The sequence below is a fragment of the Felis catus genome, chromosome D3, assembly GCF_018350175.1.
Source record: "Felis catus isolate Fca126 chromosome D3, F.catus_Fca126_mat1.0, whole genome shotgun sequence".
NCBI lineage: Eukaryota > Metazoa > Chordata > Mammalia > Carnivora > Felidae > Felis > Felis catus.
The window spans coordinates 83,673,743-83,692,512 of record NC_058379.1 but is presented as its reverse complement, the minus strand read 5'-3'; the positions used below and the strand labels follow the sequence as shown (position 1 = coordinate 83,692,512).

Here is an 18,770-nt window from a genome sequence, read left to right as displayed (position 1 = left end):
AACTGTGGTCCATCCAGACAGTGGACTATTGTGCAGTGGATTTCTAGGGCACCGAAGCCACTCTATCTGATACTACAATGATAGACACAGATACATCTGTCCATCCAAACCTATAGATTTTACACCAAGAATGAGCCTGAATGTAAATTTTGGACCTTGGGTGTTAGTGATGTGTCTGTGTTGATTCACAAAGTGTAACAAAAGTACCACTGTGGTGTGGGATGTTGATAGTGAGAGAGGCTGTGGGTCTGTGAGGGCAGAGAGTATATGTGGAATCTCTGTACCTTCCCTTCAGAGGACCTAAAATTGCTCAAAAAGTGTCTTTAAAAAATATATTAGCTCTGGGTAAATTTGAAAAAAAAAAACCAGACATCTAGAAACATGTAAAATAGGAGTTTGTGTTAAATTTTAATTATTGTGGCCAAGAAAGTTAGAAAAAAAAAACCTGGATATTTAGGTAAAGTTCAGGAGAAAGAATACATATAATGTTAAATACTCTTCTAGGAAGAAGAAATACAAAACACCAAGGCCCTAAGGTAGTGACTTTCAACTAGAAGCTACTCTGACACCCTTGGGCTGTTCGGCAGTGTCTGGATGTAAGTCTGGGTTGCGCAACTGGGGGCAGGGCTTTCTTCTGGTATCTAGCGAATAGAGGCCAGTGGTATACAGAACAGTCCCCTATAACAAAGAATTTTCCAGCCAAAATATCCGGTCAGTAGTGGTGACGTTTGAGAAATCCTGCTTTCGGATGACAGTGCGCCTGTCCTTTTGCAACATAGCAAGGAGACTGGTGGGGCTAGATCAGAGTGAGAGGTGGAAGGCCCGGCTGCAGAATATGGGAAGTTACATTGGAGGGGAGAGAAAGCACATCCTCTCTGAGATCGGGGCAAACCTGAAGGGTTTATCGCACAGCAGTGCCGTAAGCCTACGTGTGGTTGAACAGGATCCACGATGCTGGAGAAGGGTACTTACTGTGCTATGATAGGCAACTAGGGGGGAGCCAGGCAGCCCATGTGAGAAGCTATTTTCAGTAAGCAATAGTGCCGTCACGGACCACGTCATAGTAATGGGGAAGGTGAGAGGTGGCCAAAACTTGAATACATTTGAAAGAAAGAAAGAAATTCTCACCATATTAAATCTGGGGAGAGACACAGAGACAGAAAGGGAAAGAGAGTGAGTTTGAGATAAGGAGAAAAAGAACAACAACAGGAAAAGTACACCTGCCATTGACCAAGACAGAAAAGGCTCTGGTCAGAGGTCCTGACCATCAGAAGCTCAGTTCTCTGTATTAGTTTTGAAATCAATTCTATTTTTATGTCAGTATATCTGAATTCCTATGATCGTGCCTGTGTTTCACAAGCTTGAAAACATCTAAGAAAGAAATTTGGGGGTTGAGATGGAGTTTAGGTGTCTAATTTGGATGTTATAAATGCAACAGTTGAAGAAATTGGAGATATGTGAATAGAGGAGCTAGAAACCATAGAAGAGAACAGACAGCAGCTTCCTGATTTTGATGACCTACTACATGGAAGAAATACTAAAATTATTCAGGAGCGTTCCGTAAGACACGTAAGCACAATGGGAAGAACTTAATAAAATGGCGGATTTTAACTCAAAATAGTGAAGAAAAAGAAAAAAAGACAAGTACCTTAAAAGCCAAGGAATTACCAGTTAGTGAGCTTTTTGTGTGCTATTAGTTTGTGGTAAACGTGGATGATTGTCTCTCAGAAATATTCTTGGATTGGAAGGGAGAGGAGATCCTTAACATCCTATTCAGCCTGAGTATGAAGTAGAAAATTCTTTTTACTGCCATTCACTACTATGTTGCCAGGTTTTACTATTAATATGGTCTACTAATATACCACACTCAGGTCCTTGGCTGTCAGGGAATGTGAAAAATATGCCAAAATATATTAAACAATATTTATCTACAGTGGAATTTACTATATGTTAGTATGAGTCCTAGTTTTATTAAGTGACTCTGGTTCAATAAACAATATTAAACTATCTTTTCTTGATTCTTAGTGAATTAACATGGACCATTTTTTCCCCAGAAATCTGCACAAAAGAATGATAATTTTCACCCCAATATAACTACTTTTGCAGCTCTTTTCCCAGGTGCTGTTGTTAAAGAAGGTGATGCCTTCTAGACTCAGAACTGTCTGAAGAAATCTATTTCATTAGTTTTCTCTAGTCAGCACTATTTAACATTTTTGGTGAAAGATAAATATTATCTGGAGGGCATTGTACACTTTGTTCTCCATTTTAAAATGTGCAAATATGAGAAGCGAGTGTCTATTTTTTGCAATTATTAACTTTTTCTTGAATAAGAAAGATGATTACAGCTAAATTTCATAACACTTGTCACTTAGGAATTTAAGAATGCCTGAAGCAATCTGAAACTACTTCAGCTGCTTTGGGCTATTTTAGAAAATAATTTGATACATTTTTTTGAGCATTCCAGAGGGGTATGACCCTTTCCCTTAATGGCTGTAGCTTGAATTCTTACATAAGTACTTTGGTATGGAGGTTGGTATGAAATATGGAATAATATGTGAATAAATGAATAATTAATAATCATCAATGATAAGAGTTTGTGGTATAGCGGATTGAGATTCAAAAGCTATCGCTTCCATTATTTTGAGAATGTTTATCATGATATTAGTTCCTGAGAATCTTGGTTTGCACTGAATTTTTCTTCTTTAAAATCAGGACTATAGTTGGCTGATAAGGGAAGACTTCAGGCATTTTTATCAGCTACACTCTGGCAGGACAGACTGCTGTGACAGGTAAAAAAAAAAGATACCCCCCTAAGTGTTGATTCTCCTTGCACAATTGGTTCATCATTTTGACAGACAAATCAACCCAAAAGGCAAGGAAACTATTTTTGGATGGTGCTTTTTTTTTTTTTTTTTTTTTTTTTTTTTTTTTTTTTTTTTTTTTACAGCACGTATCATCATTGTTGTCAAAACTGGTTGGAAACGCAGACACAAGCCTATTGTATACTTCTGTTTTATTTGGCAGAGTCAGAATAGTTGCTATTATATGGTAGGATATACACCTAGCTTATCCCGTTAACACATTTCTCACAACACACCGGAAGCATTCGCATGAATAATAATTCTACAGTTGGGAGTTCAAATTCTAAATTGTCTTCAAATACAGAATTTTAAACAAAAACAGGAAAGAATTGGGTTATCCAACTTATTTACTAAGCACAGAAACTTGCAGTAGACTTGAACAGATAAATCACCTCTCTGTGCCTATTTTCTCATATTCAACAAGGGATGGTAAGAATATACTCCTTATGCTAGTGATGGGAAAGGAACGTACGAGTACCTTATGCGAAAGTACTGACAAACTGGCCATGTCTGTGTGGATATAAGGTTATTTGTCATTATCAACATATCACACTATGTAACATCTCTCCCTTCATTAAGCCTAAACACCATCCTTCTAAGGGTAAAAGAGTCTTTCTCATTGGGTCAATCATTGAGCCCACCTTTATTGTGCATAATAGAGTTAATAAAGGGATACAGAAGAATAGAGAAACCCAAGAGAATATGGTATTATCCTAAGAGCTAGTTTCTGTTAAAGAAAGGAAAGTAAATGAGAGAACTACTTTAGTAGAATGGAGGGAGAAGTGGTGTGTGTGTGTGTGTGTGTGTGTGTGTGTGTGTGTGAGAGAGAGAGAGAGAGAGAGAGAGAGAGAGAGAGAGAGAGAGAGAGAGATTGGTAGCTTTGTGTGCATCAAGAGTTAAATATTGAAAGCAACTGTCACCAGTACGTGCGAGGAAGGAATTGCCTGCAAACACCAGGGCCAGGTCTAAGGGCCTATAAGGGAAGTGAGTTGTGCAAGTATAAGGTTGAATGCTGTCCTTAAGTAAAATTTCAAGCCTTTGTTCATCGTGGATGTTTTGCATTAACTTTGACTTTTCAATGGTGCATTGAAAGGACCAATTGGTGTTTGTCATTAGGAATTTTTAATTTTTTTTCAACGTTTTATTTATTTTTGGGACAGAGAGAGACAGAGCATGAACGGGGCAGGGGCAGAGAGAGAGGGAGACACAGAATCGGAAACAGGCTCCAGGCTCCGAGCCATCAGCCCAGAGCCTGAGGCGGGGCTTGAACTCACGGACTGCGAGATCGTGACCTGACTGAAGTCAGACGCTTAACCAACTGCGCCACCCAGGCGCCCCTGTCATTGGGAATTTTTAATGCCTACTTAAATTTTGCACCTATGGTCTTGCCTCACTTGCCTCACGCTATTCTCTGTCCTGACATGGCAACAGAATGGAGGAAGGACTTTTAGAAGTATTTTTTTTTCTTTTTTAATACATACAAGGAATTAAATCTCTGCTTCCCATTTTCTCGTAGACTTAGATAAAATTTTGTTTCAAATAATTTTGGGAAGAATGGCCACCATTTCCTTGAATGCGCCTTCATTTAAAGGTAAAGTCATAAGCCAGTTTGTTTTCTCTTATTGCTGTTTTGTGTTTATTTGTTTGTAAGAAGTTACATAAGCTATACTAAAAACTCTAACTCAGAAATCAGAGGAAAACCAAATGTGGTACTTACATTTAAGTTATGTAACATGTTTTGGTAACTAAAAGCTAATTGTGCCTTTTAAGAAGAAGAAAGAAAGAAAAGAAAAAGGGGGGGAAAGAAAAGAAGGAATAAAGAAAAGAAAAGAAAACAAAGAAAGAAAGCAAGAAAGAAAAAGAAAAAGAAAGAAAAGAAAAAAGAAAAGAAAAGAAAAGAAAAGAAAAGGAAAGAAAAGAAAAGAAAAAGAAGGAATGAATTTTGGTAGACAAAGAACATTAGATTGTGTGATACAAAACAATATAAACATTCACAAGTGAAAATAAGCAAATCATCATTATTCAGGCAGTTACATTAATGAGAAACCCAACTGGAGCAAGACATACACAAAAAAGGAGGCTGTGATAAAATATATATGAAAGAGAAGTCATTAAGATATTTCATATTTTCATGAACAACTAAAAACTCTAAATGGCGATCTGGAATGAAAATGGTGACGTTTGAAAAATAATTCACAATATGTTCAGGAGTATCTCCATTACCTTGCTTTTTCCAACACACGTTCACAATTTGACAAAGTCTCAGGGAGAAAATGGAGGAGGTCCCCATGATGGAGTTTCTGGTGGAGGGATGGTGGAATAGAAACTATCATGCATCTTCTCCCCTCTTTAATCAGAGCTACATATAATTGATTTCATGTCTCAACTTGGGGCTGGCCATCCATGCAGGATTTCATTTTCTTTTTAAGAATCTCTCCTAAATCTTTATAAAAGCTATTTCTTTGAAAACTTTTAGAGTTAGTCCACAAAATTTCATTTTAAAATTCAAATCATGCTGTTTCTAAATTTCTTTTGAAATATCAGTAATTTTAAATAGACTTCACACACAATTTTTTTTATTTTTTGTTTAATTAAGCTGTGTGTCCAAAAATAAGACTAGTTTAGGAGTGATGTAATTGCACAGGGAAAGGTAATATTCCATCGCTCTCATTCTATAAGTTGCATAGAATGTTGAGATACTGAATTTATTTTGGTTAAACAGTGTTGCTAGCATTACTTTTTCTAAGTTCTGAAGCTAGACTCTTAAGAGTATAAAGTCCCAAAGATAAATATTAAAGTTCAAACAAAAAGAAATTGCCCAAAGAAGCTATCTTTGATCAAACATGGTTTATTCTTGTTTGAAAGACTAAAAGAATAACTAAAGAATACAGCAACAGACTCAATGGAAAGAATTTCACAAAAGATTTTATTTGCAGTGGACTTGAAGAACAAAGTATGGAGGTGTGAGTTTAAGACATTCTTTTGCAGATATCCCATCCTTCATTTTGTCATATGAACAAGAGAGATTCTATAAGCCTCTGACTCACCCCGGGGCTCTTATAAGTTCATTTTGATCATACCATGACTCCAAGTGTCCCTGCTCCTATCTTGGCATTACTGATAAAAGTAACACACTACCAGTCATCCTGTAATTAAAAGAAGAGTTTGAAAACACTCTTTGGTAGATTTTGTGAGTTCCTAAAAGAATGTTTCAGTATATTTCTTGAGTTTCTAAAGGGAAAATGGGGAGAGGAAGAAGACAGTGGATAAGAAGATGGGGAAAAGAAGAAACTGTAGTGGAGAAAGATTGAGGGGGAAAAAAAGAGTAAAACAGAAAAAGAACAAGGGATGGAGAAGGAGACAACTGAAAAGTAAAAATTAGTTTCTTTAGCCATCTTGGATGTTTCATAGGTCACTCTAAGTCCCTTTTGCCTTAGCAGAAAAGTCACTAAATTGTCAAAAAAGAGGGAGGAAAGAGAGAAACAGAGGAAGGAAGGAAGAGAGGAAGGAAGAGAGGAAGGAAGGGAGGGAGGGAGGAGGGGAGGCAGGGAGGAAGGGGGGAGGGAAGAAGGGAGAAAGGAAGGAGAGATGGAGGAAGGAAATTCTTTTCTAGATGCCAATCAATATTAGATTTAAAATTTCAAAAGTAGTTGGCTCACCTTGCCCTAAATTGAAAGCTTTTGTGTTCCAATTCATTCTATAAGAAAGGAAAATGAAAATGGGTAGTCGGATTCAAGCAATTCTGGATCCACGCTCCACCTCGTTATTGATGGGGAAAGTTCAAGGTTGAAATGGAGCAACTAATAGATTCCCTCCACTTTCTAATCAAGTCTTATGTATCTTTGTGTGTGTGTGTGTGTGTGTGTGTGTGTGTGTGTGTGTGTGTGTGTGATGTTTGAAAACAGTGTAAGGGATAGCCAGAAGCTGATACTTTCCAAGTTTTTTACATTATTTTTTTAACTTTAAAAAGAAAAGTATTATCCCCATTTTATAGGCAGAGAAATTCAGCTTTAAAAGAAATAACTTGTGCATGGTCATAGAGCTATAAACTGTTAAACCAGGCTTTAAACCTAAACCTTTCTAACTGCATTTTGCATCGTTCGGCTACTGCACAGTTATATTTTCATTCCTATATCCAACAGGCCTTTTCCACTTATTAGCTGACATTTTATTCTGCAACAGGTGAATTGGTGGATCATTTCCTCTTTGAAATCCTTGTTTCCCAAGATTGGCTTAACATCATTCTCTCTTATGAGCCTTTTTTTAAATTCCTTTCTACCACTTGGCTGTCTATCCCAACCCCATGGTCTTTGTTGCTGTAGTTGGGGTTGTTGTTGTTGTTTTATATTTGTGTGGTGTGCGTGTGTGTGTGTTTTACTCCAACCTAGGATTCTCTTGTAAGCTATTTCTTTTCTCTTTCTACATATACTATTACTTGGTTAGAGATGTATTCCATCCTATAGTGCATATAAAAGTGCAATTACTACCTCTATGCAGAGACTGTTGATTCTCTAACTACAGTCCACCTCCCTGTCCTTCATTCTGTATATCCACCGACAGTCTAAAGTTCTCGAATTTGCTTTCCCAGGTGTTTGAAATGCAACACTCAGCTGAGTTATTCTTCACTCCAAAACTGTTGTTGTAGTTATATCCCCGATAGGAGTGATGACAAACAGCCCACAACCAAATGTGGGAAGTGAGAGTTACCGCTTCTGACTCATTCATCCTACCAATCCTTGGTGATGTTATTATTCCTTTGTAGCCCTAAAATAAGTGCTCTTTTGAAAGACATGGGTAACCTCTCCTAATTCCTGTGAGGACCAAAGGACATATTTCTCAAAGGTAGTATGTGACTTATATCATCAAAGCCAAACGAAGGCTACTTTTCTTTTTCTTTATAGGGTTTTGCAAACAAAAACAAAGGGCAGACTATGACTTAAATGAAGGATCTGTGTAACAGCAGAAAGATCGGCAACTCAAGAGACCAGCAGTTGCACCCCTGGTTTCCTCAGGCTGCCATTTGTTGCTTGGATACATACACATCTTTGTTTCTGACTGTGCTCTCTATGTGGGTCTCCTGTCTAACAGCCAGCGTGCGACCAAGGAAGAGAAATGTGGTGCCAGCATTCCAGTGGTGGGGTGATATATAGAACATAGTGATTTTGGCTTTCTTAACTCTAATTAATTTCTTAAATTTTTTTAATGTTTTTATTTATTTTTGAGACAGAGAGAGACAGAGCATGAGCAGGGGAGGGGCAGAGAGAGAGGGGGAGACACAGAATCTTAAGCAGACTCCAGGTGCCAAGCTGTCAGTACGGAGCCCGATGTGGGGCTCGAACTCACAAACCGTGAGATCATGACCTGAGACGAAGTCGGACGCTCAACCGATTGAGCCACCCAGGTGCCCCTAATTAATTTCTTTTTTAAGGACAGTTGTACATTCACAGAGCCGGACAATTGCTATTCAAAATGTCCCTAAGGCAATGATTCTGAAAATGTAAAGAAAGTTTCACACATTCACCCTGTACCTCCTACCCCCTGAGCACCCCCCCCCCACACACACACACAATTGCTAGGAAACAAAGAGTGAATAAGATAATCAACAATAGACCTGACTTCAGGTAGTAGAAATTATCTGGGATTGCACACTGTTTTCAGTATTGGCTGTTGTATCCAGAAGGTGTGGGAACTATCTGGAAGCCATATTAGCAAGGAATAAATTGTTCGTTGGTAGGGTGGAAATGCAGATTATTTTTATGACCTATTCCAAAACAAATTCTAGTCTGAGAGCCAGCTCTGTTCCCTAGTCATACAGGCTCACTCCGCAAGACAGAGCAGAAGGCAACGTGCTATTCTATCATATGTCTTACTTCTGCAACAAATAGGTATTAAGAGCATGAAGTAGGCCTCGGAAGGTGTCCTGATGCTGCTGACAAGAACGACTTTGTTCTGGGAACAACACGTGTCCTTTTGTTGTTAGGACGAGCTTCTGTTAGGATTTGGCCTTCTGGGAAGAAGCGGCTCATAGAGCCTGCCCACCAATTCATCAGACGTTCGTCAACATCACCTACGAATAGAGTTGAGATTCTAGCTGTGGTTCCCAGCCCCGATGGCTGGCTGCACCACCGGACAGAATTAATGGAATGTTTGTCATTATCCTTCCTTGCACCATATGTGCCTTAATGACAGGGATGGTGTTTAATTAATCTTGGTGTTTCTAGAATCCATTCACAATGTCTGAAACATATTTGGCATTCAGTAAATGTTGCTAATCCAAATGACATTAATTAAGCTGCTATGAACTTATCTTCAAGCAAAATTCTGGCTTTTGTTTTAGTTATAAATCAGTGGTTATCATGCAATTAAGTAAGTGTCTTTAAAAATTAAAGGGGTTAATCCCAGCTGAAATACTTAAATATTGAGGAACGTTAAATAGCGTATTACTTTGCTGGGGCTGCCAAGACAAAATATCACAGACTGGTTGGTTTAAACAACAGAAATTTATTTTCTCATGCTTTTGGAAGCTGGAAATCCATATCAATGTGTCGGCGGGTTGTTTGCCCAGGACCACTGTCTTTGGTTTATTGATGGCCACCTTGCTGTGTGTTCACATGATCTTTCCTCTGTTGCAAACTTCCCTGGTATCTCTCCTTTTCCTATAATGACACCGGTCCTATGGTTGAGGGCTCTACCTCATTTAACGTTAATTCCCTCTTTAAAGACCCTGTCTCCAAACACGGTGGCTTTGAGGGTTAGGATTTCAGCTTATGGACTTGGGAAAAGCACAGTTTTGTCCATTACACACAGAATAGCATATCTCTCTTCGTTTGTTTCAGGTATATTTTTTATTACTTTATTCCTGTTCAGATCATGCAAACATATTTAAGTCACAAGGAATATGTGGTGTCCAACAATGAATGTGATTTCCCGATGTCTGTATTCAGTAGAGGAGCTAGAAGTGAAAGGGTGTGACATTTTAAATCCAATGTGTACTTTTGTTAAAGATGTTTTATATCACTTTTCATAACATACTGTCTTGCCAAAAAAAGTAAATAGCTTTATTGGCCCTGAGTTCCACATATAAAAAAGGGTTGCTTACGTATCTTCCAATGTGACTCATGCTATTATTTTGTGATGTCAATGATACGTGACATGGTAAATTGCATAACACTCAAAGCAAGTTTATCTTGACATTTATGAGTAATGACATTTACAGAGAATAAAAAAATTAAATGGTTTATTGTTTTGTTTTCTCAGATTTCAGAAACATTATTAGAGGCTTCTAAATCAATATAAAACCGGGAAACACAGACATTTAGATGTTGAAAAGGCTAAATGGATTTAGTATGCTTAAACTACCAAAACATTTATTGCACCCCAGATTGTATCCAGACAAGAAACTGTGTCTTTTAAAAAAACACACAAGCAATAAATGTAAAAATGGAAGACCCCATAAAAGCTTTAATTTGTGATAATTTTCAACATATGTTCAGTAGCAGTGTCTGATTTAGATGTCATCCATACACAGTCATAGCTAGTCATTGGCTTGTCAAATTTCATATTAATCTCTTAGTCCATAAGAAGAATGTTTTTTTTTTTTAAAACTAAATAAAAGTGTGCATGGGTGAGCCAATCAGTAAAAGAGAGAACTGAGTTTCTCAGTAGCTACATAGTTCTCTAGAAGTGAATTAGATCACTTTGGAAATAATTAACTGTTATGCAGAATGTATCAGATCAATAGAGCCTCAAATCTATTATAAATAGGTGAAACATACATCTATAAAAAATAAAATCTTGAATCAATGTAGCAGTTAGTAGGCATACCCTATAGAATCATTTCCACAAAAGTAAAGTAGATGTTTTTGGATACAGTGCTGGCAAATATTGCCTACATTATTTTTTATCTGCAACAACCTTTTAATGTAGAATGTAATACCCTTATATTAATGATAAGACCTCAGGGTAAATATGATTCTTAAATATCAGCTGCATAGCATATGCAAAGGTGAATTGAGAACATATCAGACTGAAAAGGCAGTGCACTTTGTATTACTTTTAATATTTTTGTGATTTATGCTGAACAGATCGATTCAGCAAGAATGTGGCATGGCACTTGGCATCCCATTGGGCATCTAATCATGTTTATTTCAGAGGATTTGACTGACTCTCCGGAAGCACCAGCTTCCTAATCAAGAACCCAATGCCTGTCCCCAGTTACAGTAGAAACTACACTCCCCAGGAGTGTGTGCAAAACACAAATAACAAAGAAATAAATGTGTCTGTCTTTCCTTGGCTAAATAATTTAGTCAAAGTGAAATTCTGCTCTCAGTTTAGCATCTGTTAAGAATAATTGAAGAGTTTATAGTCAGTACTACTTCCGTTCCTATGTTTTTTCTTCTTAAATGCATGTATCTCTTCCTTGCTCTCCTACTCCACTTGTCGCTAAAAAATATATTTACCAGCATTGTTTTTTAGAAAAACCAACTTAACCTTGGCTTCTTCTTTCAAGTTCAAAGAACACAATCTTCCTAAAGATTTAAATCTGAGCCTTTAGATCAAAGACATTATGCTTTTACTGGCTGGAGATTATTATGAACACAGTCATTAAGTTATTAGTCTTCATAGGTAAAATTAGAGAACTATCTACTTTAGAAAAATGATTCATAACTATCCTCTTTTATTTCATATTTCACAATATGATGAAGTTGATTTCTGCCACTGTTGAATGGTAAATGTATAATAACCTTCTTGAGAAATTGGGATCCTATTTAACAAGTGGTCCAGATTTCACATGTTTTGGATTTAAGAAACGTGCTCAAACTGGCTTTTGTGCTGTGTCATTCTCTAAGACATTTTGACTCTCATTTAACTTAAATTACAATCTAAACAGGCAAGAAAAAATTGCATTTTATTTTTTGTTAGGAGAATTCAGTGGAATGATACGGAAGTTTTTAACAACATGAACATGGCTTATGACTTTGGAGAAGGTAGAATTACTAGGCAAGTGTTGCATAAAAGCAGAACACAATGCAGCCTTTGAGGGGACTGACTCTTGTGAACCCAACCTGAATGGCTCTATGTTCCCAAATTGCTGATTTGGAAACATAAGGGGTTTAGATCACACACAAAAAATGGCATTTTGAAACAAATTTGCCTTTATACTCTCTGGTCTTAGCCTTGGGATATGAATCATTTTCCAAGCAACATTCCAAAATAAGGAAAGCGTTCATCACAAGTTGGAAAACAAAATCTACAATGAGGAGAATGATAGGAAGATGTGATGAAAACATCATTCCATTGCTCGCAGCGTGTTTTACGGTTACTCTGTTCTATCAGTATAAGAGATAAACCGATACATTGGAAAAAAAAATCCCCCCCCATGTTAATTAACCCTATGCTACTTTAAGGAGAGTGACGTAGCAAAATGATGACTGAGCAATAACACAGCAAAGGCAACAAGAATCAAACTCCCAAGTGGAGTAGTGTGGGGGTGGGAGAGTTTCCTCATGCATTCTCTAAGCTGTGCTTTTCTCACCTTTTGGATATAGTCTCTACTCTTTTTCCATGCTTATTAGTTATCCTGGCTGTTCTCCTCTAGGTCAGGACCAAACATCTGATATCAAACATGGTTTCGGAAAACAAGGCTCCATGAAAACACAACGAAGTGGAATACTGGAAATCACACGGAGAATAAAATGAGAAACTAGAAAAATGTTTGGTAAGTTATCCGATTTACCTGTGGACTGGTTAATAGATTAATTGAGAATATATGGGTCTTGTTTCTAACTCTTTTCCCAACTAACTACAGGGATAACTCCTTAACCTCCATCTACCTCAATTTTTCCATCTGTAAATAGAGAGAGTGAAACTTATGGTCCCTGAGTTTCTATCTAGGGAAATATTTTATAAAGTTTTCACATAACTCTGTGAATTGTCATAAAGTGTGATCTATATTGTGGAAAACTACAATTCAAACAAAAACAGTAAATGATGTCTAGAATGATAAACTATGAGATAAACAGAAATTTATCTCTATGTAAATGCTGCTAAGAGGAAAACAAAGGTGCAATCTAAATTATACTCTCAGGACAGTACATTTTAATGAGAGATTATTTGAGACCCTACAGAGGCCTGGGAGATGGGCCAGGACTAAACAAGAGATAAGAAGGAATCATCCTAGCAAAAGTGATCTTGATACCATATATTTCTCTAAATCAAATATTTGGCTCAAAAATCATACAGAATGGTGGATGGATTGGGATAATAATCTCATAAATAATTGTATCATAGGACTAGATATATAAAAATGAATACATTTTCTGAAAGTGAAGACAGAGTTTTATTTTTCACACGCGTTAGCTACACCTTGATTTCGTGACTGTGACAAATATTTAGGGCACGTCTAGTCTGGACGTATTTCGAACATTATATATATCATAAAAATGTTCTATTTTGAAAGACTGGTACATTTATACAGATGTCAACACCAACTACATGTTCATTAGTTGTTGCCCATGAAACACCATTCAAATACTTCAGGAAAATAGGTGTGAAAAACACTTGATATAGGAAAATAAACTTGAATGTAATAAAAATACAGAAGGTGTTTCATCATGAGCTCAGTTAGGTGGATCTGAAAATTCTCAAGGCAAGAATCATTGCCACACACCATCCCTCCCCTTCGCTTAGCCCCTCATTGCCAAAATGTGCTTCTTCCTTTCTCTATCTGATCCCTGCACCGAAGTAGGGAGCAGAAAGCATCACTGTCCTTAGGATGCCTTTGTATATGTGGACTTCCAGCAGCTTTCATTAAATTACCCTTCAAGAGAGGCTTGATCTTACCCTAGGGAATGCTTGGGCCCCTTTTGCTACTAAGATTCTTTTTTTTTTTTGGCTTTTATTTTTATTTATTTATTTTTAATATAATGTATTGTCAAATTAGCTTACACACCCAGTGCTCATCCCAACAAGTGACCTCTTCAATGCCCATCACCCACTTTCCCCTCTCCCCCACCCCATCCACCCCCAGTTTGTTCACTGTATTTACGAGTTTCTTGTGGTTGTTTCTAACTATTTTCCCCCGTACCCTCCCCCCATGGACTTCTGTTAAATTTCTCAAGATCCACATATGAGTGAAAACATATGATATCTGTCCTTCACTGCCTGATTTATTTAACATGATACCTCCCGGTTCCATCCATGTTGCTGCAAAATGGCATGATTTCATTCTTTCTCATTGACAAGTAGTACTCCATTGTATATATAAACCACATCTTCTTTATCCCTTCATCAGTTGATGGACATTTAGGCTCTTTCCATAATTTGGCTATTGTTGAAAGCACTGCTATAAATGCTGGGGTACATGTGCATTCTTCTCAAAGCTAGTACAAATAGTCCTAAATTTTGTGGGGAATCACAAAAGACCCTGAATAGCCAAAATAATATTGAAGAAGAAAACCAAAGTGGTAGGTATCACAATCCCAGACTTTAGCCTCTACCGCAAAGTTGTAATCATCAAGACAGTATGGTATTGGCACAAAAACAGACACATAGACCAATGGACTAGAATAGAGAATCCAGAATTGGACTCACACATGTATGGCCAACTAATCTTTGACAAAGCGGGAGGGAGTATCCAATGGAAACAAAGACAGTCTCTTTAGCAAATGGTGCTGGGAGAACTGGACAGCAACATGCAGAAGAATGAAACTAGACCACTTTCTTACACCATTCACAAAAACAACCTCAAAATGGATGAAAGACCTAAATGTGAGACAGGAAACCATCAAAACCCTAGAGGACAAAGCTACTAAGATTCTTTAATTCTGACTATGCCTTAGTGTTATTTTGGGGTCACCCCAATTTGGGCAAAAAAAAAGTCAGATAAATTGTGATCTCTTGGGTACCACGCGATATCTGAGAAATCTGTGAAACATGCTACACATTTTTTAATGTTAGATTTAATTTTTCTTTTCTCCACCACCATTATATTCCTGCATCTCCTCATTGTCTTTTTCTTCTTACGGTTACATATACCACATATTCTCATTTACCTCTAACATAGTAATATATGCAAACATGCCATAACTTTTTATTGCATTTCTCATGTGTATAAACTTTCCCAATCTACTTGTAAGCTCTGAAGCCTAACCTGTGTGTTCATCCTCACAAGCCTATAGTGAAACACCCCTGTACGATTCACTGAAACAGTAATAGCCAAAATTTATTGAGTCTCACCCTGTGTGAGGGTGTGTGCTAAGTGATACTATCTCCACTTATGAGGTAGAGGAAAGCTTTGCGGAGCTAAGTGGCTGATAAAGACAAAGCAAAGATCAGAACACCACCTGTTATGGGGCGCCTGGGTGGCTCAGTCGGTTAGGCATTCAACTTTGGCTCAGGTCATGATCTTGTGGTCTGTGGGTTCAAGTTTCATGTCGGGCTCTGTGCTAACAGCTCAGAGCCTGGAGCCTGCTACGGATTCTGTGTCTCCTTCTCTCTCTGCCCCTCCCTGCTCATGCTCTGTGTCTCTCAATAATAAATACTAAAAAAAAAGAAAAAGAAAAAGAAAAGAACACCACCTGTTAGACTGTAGGCTGGGACTTTCCACTGTTTTGCAGGTATAAATCTATCACTTTATATCATTCTGCGTATATTTATATCAACTGAGAGGACCAGAAATACAGACCCCGCACTTAACTTTGTAGTGTTTTGTCTTGCTTTCCTCAACCACTGTGAATGTGTGCTTCGGGATTTATGGTTTGTTCTATGTGCTGTGAATGTGAATTTGATCAAAAAGCATACAACCTAACCTGTTAGCTATGTGAGTGGTTATCACCAGGGCACTGAGTATGTGAGTACTCTGTTTGCCTGCCCTATCTAAGCCTTGGTCAAACTGTGACCAAGACTTGGCTCCATTCAGGCATGGAAGCTCCTTACTTGTCTTATCAGACCCCTCCATCGCCACCTTGTGCTGGGAAATGATCGATTGGAAGAAGACCATCACTCCCAGGGGCTCCCAGGCAGTATTTCCAACCACCCATTCTGAACTATCGCCTCACTCACAAAGGCATCTGGGATCTTTCATGCCACCTATGAACCACTGTCCTCAAATAAATACATAAATAAAATGCTAGGCTATAATAAATTAAACTAAACTAATATAGCCTGTCTTTGTCAGGCACCTTTGGTTTGGTAAACTGTCTGGGAGTGTCGACCCAACCCTGATGTACCCACCTTGAGCGAATGGCTCAGGTTCTGCCACAGGAAGCCCAGGAATCTGAGGGGTGATGATCCTCAGGAGCCTTCAAACATACCAGTTATGTTAACCCACTCTGATGAGGGCCCCAGCTTCCCCCAGTTATCTTCTGAATGGTTTTGTCATAGCAATGTTTGATTTTCTTATTTTGCTTTTAAAAACATACCTTTATTAAAACAATTTGTGTAGCAAAATATTACAGGAGGGTCACCCCTAAAGCGACCTTGGTTAGTGACCTCCTATTGGTTAGATCTAGTAGATTCTCTCCTTTGTGTTCCTCCCACAGGACCTGTCCCTCCCTGCGTGTATACCCATTGTGCGATTTACCAAAACATACTGAGATGTTATCTGACCTGAATTTCTTTCCTTTGGAAAGGGCTTTGTGAGAGCAAGGACTAAATTCATTCATCCTTGCATTATTAACACCAAGCCCAGTGCCTGTCACATGGTGGGTACCCTAAAAAGCTTGAATGAACTATACTTGAATTTAGAAGGAACCACTGTGTCTTAGTGGTTCAGAGACTCCTCTCAGTTTTAAATGTTTGCTGTGAATTTTAAACTATATTTCAGAAATCTGTGACAACTCTGCTCTTCAGTGTTAAAAATTCTACTGTAAATCTCCCAAGTTCTACAATAAACAACTGTTCAAAAGGGCAGATCTTTAACCCTAGTGAATGAGCTGTCCCTTAAGCTTTGCTTACAAAGCTGCCTACCTTTGGGGCACCCGGGTGGCTCCATTGGTTAAGTGTCCAACTCTTGATTTGGACTCAGGTCATGATCTCAGGTTTGTGAAATCCAGCCCTGCATCAGGCTCCATGCTGACAGTTCAGAGTGTAGTTTAAATTCTCTCTCTCCCTCTCTCTCTCTGCCCTTCCCCTGTTTTTGCTCCATATCTCTCTCTCTCTCTCTCTCTCTCTAACAAAACAAAACACACACGCACACACATACACACCTACCTACCTTTGGCACATTCCCTGTGTTTCCATTCTGAAACAGTATGTTCAGTAAGTTCCTTTTACTGATTCCCAGCAGTTAACAATTATACCGCATAATTTTATTTTTCCTTCTGTCTTCGGTCCAGCTTGTAGACTTCAGGACAGTACATGCTGAAATTGACTGTCAGTGATATGTCAGGGATAGCTTCATTCCAAGAAATAGGAACAAATATACTAGTCTCTACCTTCTGAAATCGTATTTTTCTCACTTTTTTTTAAAGTTTATGTATTTATTTTGAGAGAGAGAGAGAGAGAGCTCTCAAGGAGCAGAAAGAGAGGGGGAGAGAGAGAGAGACAGAGAGAGAGAGAGAGAGAGAGAGAGAGCGCCCCAAGCAGGCTCTGCACCATCAGCATAGAGCCCAATGAGGGGCTGGAACTTGCCAACCATGAGATCCTGACCTGAGCTGAAATCAAGAGTTGATCCCTTAACCAACTGGCCAACCCAGGTGATCCCTCACCTGCTTTTTAATGTAATTGCCAATTTCTTTCATTCTGTAGAAAAATATGAGCAACTATAGTGAGTTTGTTTTCTATTAGACATTGCTTACTTCATATGAGAAGGGGGGATTTTCAGTTACAATATTGCCATATATTTAAAGAAGGTATTTGGATAAAATGACATTAGAAAAAAAAATGCCTCCCTTATAAAGAGTTTGACCATCTATTGACAATGTGACCTGAGACTGAGAAGAAAATTAAAAAAAAAAATTAAGGGGAGAAATAAAAGTTACCTCTTTGAAAAAAATTATTTTTTTTTGAGAGAGAGAAAGAGTGATACAGAGTATGAGCAGGGAGAGAGAGAGTGGGAGACACAGAATCTGAAGCAGGCTCTAGGCTCTGAGCTGTTAGCACAGAGCCTGATGCAACGTTCGAACTCATGAACCACGAGATCATGACCTGAGCCTAATTTGGATGCTTAACCGACTGAGCCACCCAGGTGCCCCAAGAATGTCACCATGTCTAAATAACAAATAATCCTTGGCACCTAGAACTAACTTGGTGCTTCCATATTCTGGGAGAACTTTATCTCAATTTTCATGTAAACTCTTTCATGCTAACACGTTGAATTTCTCCACCCCTTCCTTCAGAGCCCGATCCAACAGCCACCACTGTCGCTTGTAATAGTTTTCCTTGAGAATTTTCTGGAAGCATAATGCTTCCTTTGGTTACAGTTTCAGCTGCACTCCTTTCAACTAAAACTATCAAACAGGAGAAGAAATTTTCTAAACACCTGTCCCGCCATGACTCTGGCCACTGCAGTTCATACTCTGCTCTGAAGCTGCTACCACCGCAAGGGGACCCATGATCCAACCTATTCGGTGGGTGGCTCAGTCGTTTAAGTATCCAACTTTGGCTCAAGTCATGATCTCACGGTTCGTGAGTTCGAGCCCCACAGAACAGAGTCCTGCTCTCTTCGAGCCCCACTGTCCGCACAGAGCCCGCTTCGAATCCTCTGTCCTCCTCTCTGCCTCTCCCCAGCTCGCGCTCTATCTCTCAAACATTTAAAAATAAATAAATATTAAAAAAATTTTAAAGGTGTTATGCTATGAAATAACTTATAAAATTTAAATGGGACGGAATGCAAAAAGATATTTTCAAATGACGTATCAGATAAGGGGTTATTAGTATCCAAAATCTATGAAGAACTTATCAAACTCG

At 38.3% G+C, this 18,770-nt stretch overlaps 1 protein-coding gene and 1 pseudogene across 2 annotated transcripts in view; one reads left to right on the top strand and one right to left on the bottom strand.

Moving 5' to 3' along the window:
- CDH19 (cadherin 19) overlaps positions 1–18,770 on the top strand; it is a 235,459-nt gene that overhangs the window by 48,785 nt on the left and 167,904 nt on the right. Inside the window, exon 2 of one of the 2 annotated variants that reach the window (XM_045041116.1) lies at positions 12,460–12,579. The gene's annotated coding sequence lies outside the window, so the exon portion shown is untranslated. Of the gene's footprint in view, positions 1–12,338; positions 12,580–18,770 lie in introns of those variants that run through there. The other variant, XM_023242085.2, reaches the window with a different exon arrangement.
- Positions 547–18,354, bottom strand: LOC101092151 (annotated as a pseudogene).